Below are 11,884 nucleotides of genomic sequence, written 5' to 3' on the forward strand. Positions count from 1 at the left end.
GGGAAGTCTAGACAAGTACTCAGCCTGCATCTCTTTCTCATCGTTGTTTGCGTAATGTAGTTTAAACGCCCGCATGCTCGAGGCTAGCGTGACCCGATTGAACGGCCGCAGCTTGAAACGAGCGCGGGAGATATGCATGCGTCGCCGGACTTCGGTACACGGTAGAAAATGTGCGCTGCACATTTCGTTGCAGATGCTGATTCTTGGAATTGTGCAGAGAGTGTCATGCAAGTGATCGTTGCTACAACCACGCATCCGTGTTCCCACGGCTGGCCTACCCTGATGCGCATAAATGCTCCGCTGTGGACGTATCAATGACCAAAGACAGGATGAATTTTCATATTGGGCGCGAAATCGATAGCTACCAGTGCTCAGGGGAAAAATTCTGCCTTTACCATGCACACACAACTCAGTGTTTCAGGTGTGGTCATTAGCTAAAAGTTTGAACAGTTCGCCTTTCAAGCCCGCGGTCAGCGCTGGTCCGGCAGAGCGATTTTTCACGCTACACCGCTGTCTTGCTAGAAAACCTACCTAGGCGGTGTTTGACATTCAGCTGCTTTGTGGGCCCCGTATTGTAAAGCAACGACTTCAGAAACGCACTGTTCAAACATGTCTTCTCTTTAACACTTTCACTACAGGCATTCCAACAAACAAAGCAGGTGGACGCTGATGAAACACTTGAGTACTCCAGTCAAAACCAAACACCCACGCGTCTTTAGAGATCAGTAGAATCTCATTCCCAGTTTTTAAATTTATGCTAGCATTTGGAAAAGGTCACTTTCCGATCGCTGGAACATTAGACCCGCATGAGAGCGCTGTCACATGAATAAGGACCACACCAGACCGAAAGCTTATAAGCGTTGTGCTGATTTTTATGGTGCATAAGCGACTAATGCCGCCATGCACCAAGAATAAGGTTTAATGTGTTTATTTTGTGTGTAACGACTAGTGTTCTTTAGGACGTGGCTTATTCAGGAACATTGCTTCATTTTAGGAAACCAAAAATGCAGGGAATTTGGACTAGTGCAGTCTCTCCTAGGATCATGCCGGGATGAAAAGGGATGCTGCAAAAGTGTACAAAATGTTTTCCCCTTATTTTCTCCAGTCTGGCACATGTGTAAGTAAGATATGGTTTATTGTTAGTTCATATCCACACTCCTTGCATATTGGTTAGTCATCTTTCATAAGTATGAAGCTGCGTGTCAGGTGTGGGTGTGTCTTTTGTGAACATGACCTAAAATGTCCTCCATGATGTGTTTTTGAACTGCATGATTTCCATTCCTCGATGACAGGTTTGACAAAGTCTAGTTTGTTGTTTACTTCAATGCTTCAAAAATCCTGCCATTTCGCTCTCAATTTTTTTGTAAAAGCTTCTTGGTATCTTCATGCAGCATATTCACCCTCTGTAATTTAGCGCTGTGGTAAGGTAACCTGGTTATTTCTTTTCGTCACCTTTCAAGACAGCTGTCCCGCTTTCATAAAGTGTAGGGCTTCTGACAACAGGAACTCCTTGGAAGCCATAGAAATAAACGAGACCCATTATCATGACCTATCTAAGGTATGCATATATATGTCCATCGCTCAGTGGAATGGTGCCAGCACGCTGTTAGAACAGGTCTTGTGGTAACAACAACCATTGTCTGAGATGGTCTTTTAACCCAGACGGCCATAGACGTCCGACGGTCGACCGACGGACGTCCGTTTTCGGACCTTCGGACATCCGACGGAAGTCCGGTTATGTTCGATATACGTACAGCGGACGTCCGTCGGACTATCGTTCGTGGATCCGGATCGCGTCCCACGGACGTCCGACGGGCAGCCGGAGGCGGACATTCGGACGTTTCCCGGAACATGCTTGCAGGGCCCGCTATTGGTGTAAAAACTTGCCAATAACATTCGTGTAAAGCTCAGCAAGCATGTGCCATGGAAATTTCAGTCACATACTAGTGCTCAATGCCTTTGTCGTGAGAGTAAAGCAGACAATATGCAACAGGTTCGTTTCCTGTTTTCTGCTTTCACACACAAAGCACTGAACAGTAGTGTGCAATTAAAACTTCCATCAAAGAGGCACATATGCTAGCTGAGCTTTACACAAATGCACCATTCCTGAAAACATGCTAAATGCATAGGCATACCAGCATTCGAGGTTGTAAAGCATTTTTTTTTTTGCTTTATTGCAAAAACTGCATGCATAAATAGTCTACACTAAAAAAATATCGATGTTAAGGAATGGCATGGTAAAATGCAGGCCAACTGGAGTATTAAGAATCTACCTGAATAATTTTTTTTTAATTATCCTTGGCCGTGACAGCTCTTCCCTTGGGAAGGTGGTGGAGAGGAAAAGGTATTTATTTAAACCTAATATTTCGGAATTAGCGAGGAGATGATCGAGTTCTCTGTGGGCGGCCTCCGCAGGCCGGGATTCCAGGAGCAGTTACTATCCTGTGCATTTGCTCGATCAGCTGTTGCTGGTCTTTCAGGCCTAAGATGGAAAGAGCAGGCTGGGCTCCTCCTGCAATAGAAGGGAAAATGAAATTCAAGTTATCTGTGTTGAACTTTGATTACACATCTCCAAGGGCAACTGCCACTTTCTCTCAATTGCTTTTTCCAGATGGCACTGTACGCATGCATCTCCATTCAGAACTGTCACATACTATATAGAAAGGTCATATAACTGCAGCAAAACCCATGCAGAATAACAAAAGATACAAACGTAGTTTGACCAGAACCTGGCATTCAGTATTTTAATGTTTTATGTCGTCTTTTTGAACATGCCACTCTGACCAAACATGGCATGTTATGCTTGCTGCTATGCGTCCTCAGCAATGTCCAAGACATGGAGTGCACATGCAGAGAAACTAAGCATAAAGGATGCTGTATATGAACATAAAGCACAGCCAGAGCATTGCAGTATTACACAGGTACGCATTGGCGGCAGAAACCTGCATTTTGAGCGGTTTAACAGGCAGATTCATTGTTCCTGCTCTGAAAAGAAGTGATCAATAATAACATCATTTAAAATTGTTACCTTTTTGTTCTGTAAACTGCACATTTCGCTGGTTTCCATGTACCCTCTACCGAAGACATTCCCTGGGCGTGTCGGGGGTATATCGACATCAATATCTAGGCTACAAGCATCTAGAAAGCGTCTCCTTAGAGCAGCTGCGACGAAGTAACTTATCTGATAACATGCAAGCTGCTGCAGCAGAATAAAGATAGACATTTGACATGTGGCTAAAGCCCAATGTGGAAGCATAGCCCGCCGCAGTGATTGCGCAGTGTTCATGCTTCTACAAGAGTTAAAAGCAAAGTTATTTGTTTACCCACAGCGCTATATGTGACATTACAATAGCAAGGCTTATAGTTACACAAAACACAAAAAGCTGACAACCACAAGCTCTTGATGTATTACCGGCAGCATGCAGCATGGATGTTAGTTACTGAAATATGGTTGCATAATTCTGGCAACCAGCTGTGCGTGTATGTCATGGATTTCTTAACTAAGCACAACAAATTACAAAAAAAGTAATGGTATTTATAAATGCAGCCAGCTCTTCACAAGAAACTCTGTAGCTTTTTTATGGGGAAGGTAGTGGGCGCCAAGGAAACTGCCCTTGTAAAGGCGCCTAATTTGCCCCTATGTAATATCGGGGACAAGTGTGTGGACTACACAAACTGCAATCAAAGCACATAACTTTCACATCGACCAGGAAACTCGGACCATACTTGTCGATGTGAAAGTTGAACGTTAGTTCTTTCATGTGTGCAAGAGAAATAAGGTCACAATTCGTTTATATCGCGATTCTAGTCCAAAATCTAGACATACTGTCCAGAGACTTTCGCCCCCGCAGTATAAGCCACCACTTGGGTAAGAGATTATTAAAAGAAGTGTATAAAAGACAGTGCTGTTGGACAGCCATAGCTATAAAAATGGTATTGACATTGGAGTACTGCCTTAAGGCGGGGCATAGGGCATTACAAAAGCAAGAGTTAGTGTCCGCTGGTCCTCATTTGAACAAACAAAAAGGGGGGGGGGGAAGAAATCTACCTCAACTACATGTTTTGAGTGACACCAAGCCGCAGTTGTATTAAAGATATCACACAGTTTTGTGGAACATTTGGGAGCGCTTTGCTGCTTTCTTACAGGATTGGACAAAAGAGCTCACCATCTTCAGAAAGGCACGTTATATAGAAATGAAAATAGTGAATTTACTGCATCTGGCCACAACTTGCACACGGAGAGGAAGATGAACTGAAAATTTTATACATGAATGTACGTATTTACAACAGGTGAAACAATGACCATGATCTATGCCGAAGAGGAAAGAGATCAAAATCTAGCTCAGAACGAGTTCTCCAGGCCGCAGGGCCGTTTCATTAACTTCGGGACTCCGCCCACATTTCTCATCCCCAATGACAACGAACTCACACATGACTGGCTAACAAACATTTTGGCATGTCTTTCCACTTTCATAAGTTCTTCACCCTCTCCCTAATACAAGCAATGCAAAAGGGACAACAAATTCGGTTCACAACAAACGGAATTTAGAGAATGGACCTCGAAATGATTGGCTCACTAGGTCACATGCCAAACTCTCTCCCCTAGGAAAAAAAAAAAAGAAAAAAAAATTAGAACCCATCAAAACGGTGTCCCACGTGCGCAACCATTGCCCAAAGCTTGCATCCTTGGCGGCTCCTTTTACAGGGCAATTATTGCAATTATTGGCGTCCGAGTCAGCACCATTGCGGACCACATCAGAAGAGCTAACCCACATCCTCCCGCTCCGCATCATACCGTCACTGTTACACACTTGCCCTTTTTCAACGCCGCCATCTCCCACCATTGTTGACATCCAGGGTTGGAATCCTCAACGAGACCCTGCTCAGCGCGCCTGCACTGAATAATTGTCACATTTATGGGCTCCCCAACAAGGAAGAGGGCCTTACCCTTCAACCTGACAGTGTGTTTTCTTTGAACGATAAGCAGTTCTTCCAAAAGAGGTGCTCATTTCAAAGCTGTGCTGCCTCCGGGTGATGGGTCCAGTCAGCGTACTAAGGACCCCTTAGTACGCTTAGTACTAAGGACCCCTTAGTTGTATACTGTTCGTAAAGCTCCTTAAAGGGACACTAAAGACAGCCAAAGATGGTATGAAAATCTAATAAACTACATTTGGTGACACTGTCGCCGCATATCCGGCAGCAAAAAATCGAATAATTGCTGAGATATTGCGATAAGAAGTTGAGGTTTTTTCTTGTTCCCGCCGGTCGAATTCAAACTGTGGCCTCCAACTATGTAGTTGGAGTTGAGTGGCGCACACTATGACGTAAGCGGAGACTCCGTGATAGCTAGCGAGCCGGCGCGGCCCGCGGCGTCGCATCCCTCAAGGGCCAACTTGGCAACAGCGTACTCGCAATGACGGCCTCAGCTGAAATAAATAAAATGATGAAGAGAGTAATTTACCGAGCGATGGGCCCATAAAGGAAGAAAAAAAAAACATAGAGCGCTTGTAATGCACAATACTTTACATGTTTCTCAAGCTTTTGCGCTCCTTCTTGCACTGTGTATAAACAAACCAAGCCCTCGGTCATCGCAACGCTTCCTGACATGTTTACATACAAATGATTTAGTTACCAGCAAAATAGTGTCCTCGCTGCTGCGCTTGTCAGTTTTGAAGCTTCGTCGCACTTTTTTCCTTCAAGGTTTGTGCTACAGTTCCGTGTTCAGCGAAAATTACGTCCACGGTAGCAGAACATGACCGAAGTGCCGGCGCCACTACATTTGCCAGTGCTGTGAAATTCCACATGTTAAAATGGATCCAGTGCACAATATAGTGCGCATAGGCATCCAGAACATTAGTTGCAAGACGTGAGAGCAGGCAGCATGCGTCGATGATCAAGAAGTTGTAATTTTTAGACCGGCAGAAGAAACACTTTATTGTAAATGGGGCCATGACATAAAAACTAGAAATATTTCCAAGGTTCTTTGTGGCGCGGCGTAGCCGAGCGGTTAGCGCCGAACGTTACGGAGCAAGCAGTAGCGAGTTTGAGTCTTGCCGCTTCTGGCGTTTTTTTTTTTTGTTTTTTTTACAAATCGATTTTTTTTAACCTTTTGTAATGTATTTCTGGTGCTTCGTTATTTTTAGTTTTTACTTTTTACCCGAGGCCCTTTTTTTCGCCGGGCGACGAGCGCAATATATCGACGCTCTCCTTGGTATGAGCGGCAAGTATGCCCCTTTTGTTTACGACGCCTGTAAATAGCACGTTGAAGGTCTTGTTGACGCAGTATATGTTGGTCAGATGTGCCATGATTTAGTACTTCGGTACTTCGGTAAGTACTTCGGTACTTAGCATATGTATGCTTTTCGTGGCGTACGTAGCTGCAGTCAAGCGGTCAGGTCGCAGTCGAAGCGGCAACGGCGGCGATTTGTTGGCGCAGAAGTGTGAACGAAGGAGTGTGTCGGCGGTAGCGGATTTCGCTCGCTCGTGCCTCCGAATGCTCAAATGGGAATCATCAAGGCGCATCTGCTGCTCCAAGCTCGTAATTCAGGCGCTGCAGGTTCAAGCAAACTATCCGAGTGCGCACGAAATGCCCGAGCCGAAACATAACCAAAACTGAAGTGGGCGCCTGTGGCGCCTCCAAGTATATTTTTGTATTTGCCTTGCAACGTTTACGTTGTCTTTTCGCCGTCGTTTACGTATGATAAAAGCGTGTTATCATATTTAAGAAAAAACGTACTACCGCATTCAAACATGCAACGTAATTCGCATTTGTCAGCCTCCGGGATCCCTAGCGCGTCACGTGATTTGTAGTTGCGAGCCTCGGCCGTTTGGCTGTGGTGGCGATACCTGTATTTCTGTTATTCTTCTTTACTACCTTATAACAGCTCTGTTTTCAGTAAGAGTGGTCTTTTTGTAATCAGGAACTAGCATTCTATCGATGCAAACCCACTTCCTTTCTCTCTTTAGTGTCCCTTTAAATAAAAATGAGCCCCCTACATGACACAGCAACGAGAACTGCCTGTCCCCGCGTCTTCGAGTGCGACAGCAAAGTCCTCGGAAGAGGGGACTTCTTTCCTTCTCTGCCTACGTTTCCGTTAAGCACTGTAGCTGCTGTAGCTGCCACTCTGTGCGAGTCTCTCCGCCTCCTGTCCGAGGGCAAGTGGGAGACGGCCGCAGCTGGGCATTGAACAGGTGACCCAAAAAAGCAGACTAATAATGGTGCCTAGCATACCCACCGATCCCTTACAGAAATCATTAAAGAAATGAAAGCAGCACATCAGAAAACGCTACAATGTTTCTAAGTGCAAAGTCGACAACTCCAAGTCATATAAATATATGTACATCTCCGCACATTAACTAGACAGAAACAGTGCAGACTAAACTAATAATTCAGTGTCTAGCAACACTATTAAAAGGGGATAAAGGCCACAGGGGGCTGCGATTATTAGTACCGTTTTGCCTTTAAACTACAATAACATACTTGTTGTAAGCTTAAAATCAAAGATTCACACCTGTCCCACCCACAGCAATGGAACACACACATCTGACTCAAGTCTGCAGAGAAAGAGCAAGCTAGACTATTGCAGACGCACCCTTGGTTATTTTTCTGGCATTTCTCAGGGTGAAGAATCTGACTTGTAAGTAGCATGTATATGAATAAGAATCCTATGACAGTAAATGCATCAGATTTTCTGGAGTGGCTTTTCTTTGCTGACCACATATGAGGTGAGCTATAATTTATCCAACTTGGCCTAGGTTTATTCTATGAATAACAAAGATATAGCAGGTACACAGTCGTCCACTCAGGCTGAACATGCGAGTGCGTGGCATGCACTTTTTGAGATGCCACTGCATTCATCGCAGCTGCACACCGTAGCGAAGAGGCAGACAGCGTGAAGTACCAGCCTCTAGTCCCTCTACCACCACTGGGGTCCCAAACTAGGAACCCCTTGTTTTTGTCAGGACAGGCCCCCTCAGGGTCAGCTAGAGAGTAACCTCCTGTATTTGTATCTGATGGCAATGTTTTCCACCACCACCCACAAAACGCAGCTGCACATCATAGCAGATGTGAAGCAACAGCTCCTGGTCCTTCTATGCATAAGCCATTTTGCCTTGATGCATGCCTGCGCACCATAGTAAAGAGGCAGACGACATGACGCAGCAGCTCATGGTACCTTTGCACATGGGCCCCCCCATTGTACTTCGATACGCACCATAGCAAATATACAGACTACGCCACACAGCAGCTCCTGGTCCCTCTATGCATAAGCCATTTTGTCTCAATACGCACCTGCGCACCTGAGCGAAGAGGCAGACGTGAAGCTGCAGCTCCTGGGCCCTCCATGCACAAGCCACTTAGCATCAATGCACGGCTGTGCACTGTAGTAAAGAGACGAAGGACGTTAAGCAACAGCTCCTGGTCCCTCTACACATCAGCCATTTTGCCTCGATACGCATCTGCACACCGTAACAAACAGCCAGATGTGACAAAGAAGCTCCTGGTTTCTCTACACATAAACCACTTTGCCTCAATGCACGTCTGCACACCGGAGCAAAGAGGCAGATGACGTGAAGCTGGAGCGGCTGGTCCCTCTACGCACAAGCCACTTAGCCTTGATGCATGGCTGTGACGGATGCATTGCTATTTGGCAAACTACATGCCACACATTCCCATTCAAGCTAAGAGTTGACGACTGTGTAAACGTAAAATACTGGTTATTTACTTCAATGAACAATGACAAAAAGTAACATGGTGAACAATGTAAAAAGAATTTGCTGCATAAAGTTTGTTGAAACCAGTTCTACATCCAACATGTAAACAAGCTAAAACCTTAATGTCGAAGGGATGTCCTGTGTGTTTAAAATCATCACGCTCAAACAACTTCAACACTGACAATCATGATTCAATATTAATAATATAGATAATAATACTATACTCACTTTTAGCCATACCAAAGAAATGAGAATGCAAAGGGATGTTGCTGTTTTTCCCCAGTGGATGACAGTTTTCCATGTTCAAAGTGCTGCTTCCTGTTGGCCTACGAAATCGGCTACAGCAAATGGCATCTGAAAAATTTTTGGAAGCCTCATGCTAGTCTTCGAGAAAAGCATTGCCATACAGAAACAGAACACAAATACTTTTACAACACACTAAAAGCACCAACTGCGGTGCTGTTTTTAGGATGACTAGGTAGAGTTTTTGCTGTAGCAAGCCAAATATTAGCCTTCAATAAGGAAAGCATTCCCATACAGAAACAGAACACAAAAACTTTTACAACACATTAAAAGCATCAATTGCACAAATGCTTGTAAGATGACCAGGTACAGGTTTCTGCTACAGCCCACATCATGTGACCAGCGGTTATCAGAAGCCTTGTATGTGAGCATGATGCCCTAGATTCAATTTATGGCTATCACTGCATTAACAAGCATGGGTTTAAAGCTACTTTAATATGATTATCTAAGAACATGGTAAGAGCTTTCAGTGCGAGACATAAGCTCAGTATCATGCACTATAAGGTGCTGCATGGCTCTAGTGTAGCTTTGGCATTATCTCGCTGTCAATAATGCAGTGAAGCTCTGAGGAGCCTTTGAATATCTGTAAGGACAAAGCAACAACAATTTTGTTTTCATCTCACTTTTGCTCAACTCTTTTTTTTTTTTGAACCCGCGGCTTGCATGGCCTCCCAGTATGCCTGTTTTGCATAAAAGAAGGCGTTGCAGGCACCAGAGCTCACAGCCCAACTGTATCGCGGCGGCGGTATGTCAAATTCGTGCCAGAACAGCGCAGAACAACGGGTCAAGAAAGACAAGTGCTGACTTTTTTTTTTCTCGCATCTTCTTGTCCGGTTGTTCTGCGCGGTTCGGTCCCACATGCATAACCAACATGCGCAAGGTGCTGTCCTGGTTTGTCAAAGCTGAAGGAGAGTACTAAACCTTTAGTTATTTAGTAGCTACAGCCGTTCCTTCTAGAAACTGTAGTTGCCGTAAAGCTCGAGAGAGAAAGATCAGCGGCTGTCCATTAAAAAAAAAAAAAAAACTCGCGACGTTTTCACAAGTGTAGGCATGTCGCACGATAGGCTCGAGGAGTGCAAAAGTTTTCTCGTACAGTTTTTACAACTCAGCACAACTCCTTTAAAGCTCGGGCAGGCACTCCTTTATCAGAGACAGAGAAGTTGCGCGGCTTACTGGCGCAGCGTCCAGTAATGCCGAGAAAGATGGCCCTCAGACTTGAGGCTGCACTTTAGTTAGTCGGCGCGGAGCCATCCTGTCAGTCTCGCCTAAAACACTCGACCGTTCGGCTGCTGTACAGAGCTGTTTTCTTACCCAAAAGCTCACCTCTATCGGTGCATCGAAAAGTTCCACTAAAGAAACAAAAGTTCGGTGAAATACTTACTTTGGAATCGGCGGGTAAACAAAGTGTGCCAGCCGCACCAAGCCACAGCAAAAACAATGCTAGCAGTGCATTACAGCCGTAGGTATTTGTAACTGCGCAGAAAATGCAGAACACGGCAACGTCAAGCAGTGAAGCCATCTTCCATGACTAAACTTCAACTTGTCAGGTGGATTGGATTGGCTCATTTCAGATTTTTTTTGAGGATGGGTTCGGTTTCGTTCTTTTTGAGCTTGCTGCGTCTATTCAGCCACTGATTAAAATTTCACCGAAGCATCATGATAGAAAAATGTTTAATGGTCATTTAACTTTTAATCAAAAATTTTTGACGGAAGAATTCAACGATTAAACATGCGGAAAATAAAAAAAACTGTTTAAAGGAAACGCTTTCTATCGCATCGATTCGCTCTGGCATCATATAATGCAGACTTGACGGCATTACTGATTTATACGCAGTTCAGACGAGCACGACGACTACAAACTATATCATAGCTGTGTAAAAGCAAATCCAGTGGCGGACGTACGGCGGCTGTCCGCTGGGCGAACGGATTCGACCATCCGCTTTCGTACGTACGCCGGAATTCCAGCGGACGTCCGAAATCGGCCGCCGAGTTGAGGCCGAGTTCGGTTGTCCGTCGGACGTCAGTGGCCGTCTGGGTAATGGGCATTGGAGTGCCATGTAACTGCAGGTACCGACAGAACTCTTGATCATGCTATGTGATGATGTCACCCTTGCATGCATACCCAAGTAGCACACATTACATGGCCCACCGGGGGCCCGTATGGGCAAGTTGGGCTTGGGCAACCACAATAACACCCACGAGGGCCCGCTTTAGAGATCAAGCGGGCAAGCCTAAATTGGGCTTGCCCCTCCTTTTTCTATTTGGGCATTATATAGGCGTGGAAAGGGCTAACTGAGTACATATTCCCACATCTGGCCCTCAAGGATCCCGCTTGGGAAATTTTAGGGCCGATGCAAATGAAATTTGGGCTTTGTGTAGGAAACGCATGGGCTGATCTAATTGGGGCTTCCCAATCAAAAGCCGAATAGGTCCCGCATGGGCCGCGGTGGGGCTAAATACGGGTATGCCCGCACATTGCCTACATGGGACCCATGAGGGGTACTTGAGGGAAGGTCAGACGAAAATCTGGAATTCATGCAGAAAATTCCTGGGCTGCCCCAAATTGGGCTGCCCGCAAAAAACCTAGATAATTTCAGCATGACCTGTATCGGGGCAGGAAATTGCTCCTTCCCGCTTCTGCCGGCATCGGTCTCTTGCGGGGCAATTTAGGGCAGATGCGATGCAAATGTGGGCCTAAAGCAAATAGAAGACGGGCTAGTCCGATTGGGGCTGCCCACGCAAAAACCGAGTAGGTCCCGCATGGTTTGCGGCCGGGCAGAAAAGCGACCACACCACCACGCTGCCCACACGGATAATTCTTGGGCTACTTGCGAGAAAATGCAACATATATTCGTAGTCCATGCGGTAA

At 45.4% G+C, this 11,884-nt stretch overlaps 1 long non-coding RNA gene across 1 annotated transcript; it reads right to left on the bottom strand.

Annotated features, from left to right (window-relative positions):
• Positions 1–2,341: 2,341 nt before the first annotated feature.
• LOC146183171 (uncharacterized) lies at positions 2,342–10,513 on the bottom strand. The gene is made up of 3 exons (XR_014708472.1): positions 10,397–10,513; positions 8,941–9,066; positions 2,342–2,512 (listed from the first exon to the last, which is right to left on the bottom strand). It is a non-coding gene; the product is annotated as an uncharacterized LOC146183171 (long non-coding RNA).
• Between the last annotated feature and the right edge of the window lie 1,371 nt (positions 10,514–11,884).

This window comes from Amblyomma maculatum, chromosome 7 (assembly GCF_055883805.1).
Source record: "Amblyomma maculatum isolate TAMU_Amacu chromosome 7, ASM5588380v1, whole genome shotgun sequence".
Lineage (NCBI taxonomy): Eukaryota > Metazoa > Arthropoda > Arachnida > Ixodida > Ixodidae > Amblyomma > Amblyomma maculatum.